Consider the following 5,120-nt stretch of genomic DNA (forward strand, 5'->3'; position numbering starts at 1 on the left):
CCTGGAAAATAGCATCCTGGATGTTATCAAACAATGGATTCCGTCATTAACAAACAAAGCCTCAGTAAATGACCTTACACGCTGGTGAACCCTGCTTGCAGATCCTCAATAAGATTATTAGCTAAATCCAATAAAATGTTTGGGGAGGATATTTACTAAAAATAAAGTTGGGCTTTTGGAATAATTGATCATCCTAAGCCATCCTTATGAAGGTAATTAGGTAGCTAGGCTAATTGTCTTTCAAAACAACTTTTGGATCATGACAATAAAAACATGTCAACAGCATATATGAATTAAAACACCTCTGTTATTTGAAAATATATTTCCTTTCAATATTTTCTGTGTAATTTTCTTCATAGTAGTAATTATTATTGCATATACATTTTTAATCCTGGTTTCTCACCTAATATTTTACTGAAAGCATAATTCTCATTACATAGATATTGCATAATTTACCTAACCATTTTCTTCGTGGAAGCTTTGAGCTGGGATGGGAGGGACCCTGTTGATGTTACTAGTTGCCATCTATTCAATTTTGACTCATGGCAACTCTAAAATCAAAACCAAACTCACTGCCATCAAGTTGATTCTGAATCATAGCAATCCTGCAGGACAGAGTAGAACTGTCCGCATTGGGTTTCTAAGGCTGTAAATCTATGTGGAAGTGGACTGCCTCATCTTTCTCCCACAGAATGGCTACTGGGTCTGAACCACCAACCTTTTAATTGACAGCCAAATACTTTAACCACTGTACCACCAGACCTCCTTCATGGTGACCCTGTTGTTGTTGTTATGTGCCGTCGAGTCAGACCTGACTCATAGCGACCTCTCCTTGGGTTTCCAAGGCGGTATCACTATAGAAGTAGATTGAAGTAGATTGCCCAACCTTCCTTCTGAGGAGTGGCTGGTGGGTTTGAACCACCAGCCTTCTGGTTAGCAGTCAAGTGCCTTAGACACTACACTACCAGAACCCCTAGCCCATATATATTTCAACCTTTCACTAAGTGAGGAGGTCATTTATCCTAAGGAGATGATAACTTTTGGGGTGTCTCATTCATTAAACAAATAAACATTTTGGAGCCTTATAACCTATAAGTCACCATATTAAACATTATAGGATTGGCAAGATATACGATCCGCCTGTAGATAACTATGGTACAATATGGAATGAGATAAATGTCACAAAAAAGTTTACTGAGATTACAAAGATGAGATAAGGGAAGTTAATGGAGAGTTTCTAGAGAGATTTCTCTAGAATGAAAGCGTAGTAAAGGTCTTAGAAAATTAAAGCTGAATCTTCAGCTTCCACCTGTGATGGAGTAAATGGTACCAGACCTCCTTAGATGAATGACTATGAAATGGACAAAATATATGAAACAATTGTTTTCAGTTACTCTTAATGAACATTTGAGTTTGTTAATAGTTTTGGAGATTTTCACAGTACAGGACTATGATCTCTAAGAGAGGGGAAACTATTGAGATGAGCCCTACTGTGGTGGTTATGTTTGTGTGTCAACTTGGGTGGGCCTGGTTGAATGGCTGGGCAGCTGGTGGTAGTTATTCCCCATGATGAGACTGGCAATCAACTCCATCGTGGGATCTACCACAAGCAGCTGAGTAGCTGCCTTTGGGATGTGGTCTGCTTCCTGTATATAAGGAGAAGCCTTTGAGAATGGTCTCTAGTTTATGTCAAGCTTGGACCCTGCATGTAGCCATGTCATTGTTCAGCAGCCTGCCATGTTCTGCCGACCATGGGATACAATGAACTTGAATTAATGACCTACCATGTGGTTTGGTAACATCGGGACTGTGCCTTTTTACTTGTCAACCTTGGGTTTGTCAGCCTCAGCAGCCAGCAGCTGTCTGAGTGAAGAAAAGCCTCTAGCTTCAGTGGGCCAGGAGCAGGAAGCAGAGCTGAAGCCCAAGGTTGAGGGGCTTTTATCCAGACCCTAGAGCCTGGCACTTTGAATGTGGACTTAAAGCCTCCATACTGTAAGAGAATAAACTCCTGTTTGTTAAAGCCATTCCATGTGTGGTATATTTCTGTCAGAGTGGCACTAGGTAGCCAGAACAGAATATGGTACTGAGAGAGTGGGGTGTTGCTCTGACAGACACCTAAAATGTGGAAACAGGAGTGGAGTGAGTCCTTGACCCAAGGCCCTGGCAGAGAGACCCTGGCATAGGGCATGACAAATGGCAGTAGCAGAGCTCAGAGACTGGCATTAAACAGCAACAGGCTTACCAGCCCACAGAGGAGAAAGCCGGGTGCCACTGGGTAGGCAGCTTCCTGGTGGAGTGGATTGCCTTCAGGCATTAATTGGTAAAAGAGACCTACATGAGTTGGAGTAGCAGGTTGGCCAGCCCATGGATCAAGAAAGCTGAGTGCTTTCTGGACAGGAAGTTTTCCAGGGGAGTGGGTTGCCTTCCACATTAATCAGCAGAAGTGGAGAGACCAAGGAAAAGGGAAGCAGAGCTGCCTCAGTCTGAAAGGGTAGGACTATGGCCTTTTGGGGTGGAACCACCATAGCCCCCTAGGTTTCAAAGAGCCAGGCTGTCACCAACTTGGTTCTGGAGTGTGGGGTTGCTTGTTCATGTGAGCGAGTGGGATGAAGCCATAGCTGCTGCCCAAAAGTGAGGGGGCAGGGCTGCCATGCCCAAGAGGGAGAGGAACAGGGCCCACCAGGCTAAGGGGGTGAGGTCACCACTCAAGAAGTGGGGAACTGGAGTCACCCAGTAGAAGAGACCTGTACAGATACCACCCATTGAAGATCTGTACAGGTACCAAGTTGACAAGGGGTGGAATTGTGGTGATTATGTTTATGTATTATCTTGGCTAGGCTTGGCTAGGCCTGGTTGAATGGCTAATCAGCTGGTGGTAGTTATTCCCCATGATGAGACTGGCAATCAACTCCATGGTGGGATCTACCACAAGAAGCTGAGTAGCTGCCTTTGGGATGTGGTCTGCTTCCTGTATATAAGGAGAAGCTTTTGGGAATGGTCTCTAGTTTATGTCAAGCTTGGACCCTGCATGTAGCCGTGTCATTGTTCAGCATTCTGCCATGTTCTGCCGACCTTGGGACTTACAATGGACTTGAATTAATGGCCTGCCATGTGGTTTGATAACATCGGGACTGTGCCTTTTTTACTTGCCAACCTTGGGTTTGTCAGCCTCAGCAGCCAGCAGCTGTCTGAGTGAAGAAAAGCCTCTAGCTTCAGTGGGCCAGGAGCAGGAGGCAGAGCTGAAGCCCAAGGTTGAAGGGTTTTTACCCAGACCCTAGAGCCTAGCACTTTGAACTTGGAGTTAAAGCCTCCAAACTGTAAGAGAATAAACTGTTTCTTAAGGCCATCCCACTTGTAGTATATTCTTGTCAGAGCAGCACTAGGTAACCAGAACACCTACCATGAACTCAGCTTTCTGCCTTGAGGTATTTTTCAGACCTGGGACCTAGGACAACTTAAAATGTATTTTAGACCTAAATGTAGGCTCTAAAACTACAAAACTTCTAGAAGAAAACATAGGAGAAAATTTCCATGACTTGTGGTATGTAGGCAAAGATTTTTCAGCAGGACATAGAAAGTACTAAGAATAAAAGAGAAAAAAATGATAAATTGGGCTATATCAAGATAAAAAGCTTCTGCTCTTTAAATAACGCTATTAAGAAAATGAAAAGGTAAGCTTCAGATTGAGATAATATATTTAAAGTAACTATATCTGGAAAAGAACTTGTATCTAGTATATACAAAGACACCTTCCAACTTAACAATAAGACAAAACTAAAATATGGACAAAAGATTTGAACAGGCACTTCACAAAAGAAGATTTAGAATTGGCTAATTGTTACATATGGAGACAATCACCAGAAAAATGCAAACTAAAACTTTCATGCGATACCACTGTATATACACTAAAACCAAAACCAAACCAGACCAAAATAATAATAATAAAAAAACACCCAACTAGTCGTTGTTGAGTTGATTCTGACTCACAGCAACCCCATGTGGTTGCACAGTAGAACTGCACTCCACAGGGTCTGCAAGGCTGTGACCTTCTGGAAGCAGATTGTCAGGCTTTCTTCTGAGGTTCCCACTGGTGGGTTCAAACCACCAATCTTTCAGTTAGTAGTCAAGTGCTTAACTGTTTGCACCATCCAGGAACTGGTTACTCATTAACCAAACCAAACCCCCTGCTATCAAGTCAATTTTGCCCCACAGGTTTCCAAGGCTGTAGGTCTTTAGAGAAGCAGAGTATCTCATCTTTCTCCTGCAGAGTGGCTGATGGGTTCAAACTGCTGACCTTTTGGTTAGCAGCCGAATGCTTTAACCATTATGCCACCAAAGCTTCTCACATATTCTCTGGAGTGGCTGACATTAAAGAAACTGATAATAACAAGGGTTGGTGAGCTTATGGAGCAATGGTAACTCTCATGCTTTATTGATGGAATACAAAATTGGTACACTCATTTTGGACAAAAGTTTGACATTTAAAAAATAATATTATGTCCATATGACACAGCAATTTCATTCCTAAATATTTACCCAAGAGAATGAACATTTCACAATGGGACTTGCACTCAAGCATATATAGCAGTTTTGTTTATAATAACTCCACAATGGAAATAACTCAAATATCCACCAGCAAGTGAATGGATAAGTATATTATGGTATATTTGTACAATGTAAAATGACTCAGTAATAAAAAGAACGAATCACGGTTACACCCAGCAGCATCAATGAATATTACTAAACAAACAAACAAAACAAACCCAACAAAAATGACACAAGCTTGAAAGATGGCAGACACAACAATCCACACTGTATGATTCCACTTACCTGAATTCCTAGAACAGACAAAATGAATCAATAGTTACAGAAATAAGATAAGAGGTTACCTGGAACCTGCAGGGAGGAGGCACTGACTGTGAAGGGATATGAAGGAATTTTCAGAGTAATAGAAATGTTCTATATCTTGATTGTGGTCCTACATGGGTGTATAAGTTCATCAAGACTTGTTAAACCTACACCCAGAAGAGAAGGGCAATGTACCAAATGTGAGTGACCAATATGGCAGCATTGAGGATGAGAAAGACAGAGAGAGTTACATGGGCAGTACAAACAACAAA

This window comes from Orycteropus afer, unplaced genomic scaffold (genome assembly GCF_000298275.1).
Source record: "Orycteropus afer afer isolate SDZICR_OR568_19922 unplaced genomic scaffold, OryAfe1.0 scaffold00045, whole genome shotgun sequence".
Classification (NCBI taxonomy): Eukaryota; Metazoa; Chordata; class Mammalia; order Tubulidentata; family Orycteropodidae; genus Orycteropus; species Orycteropus afer.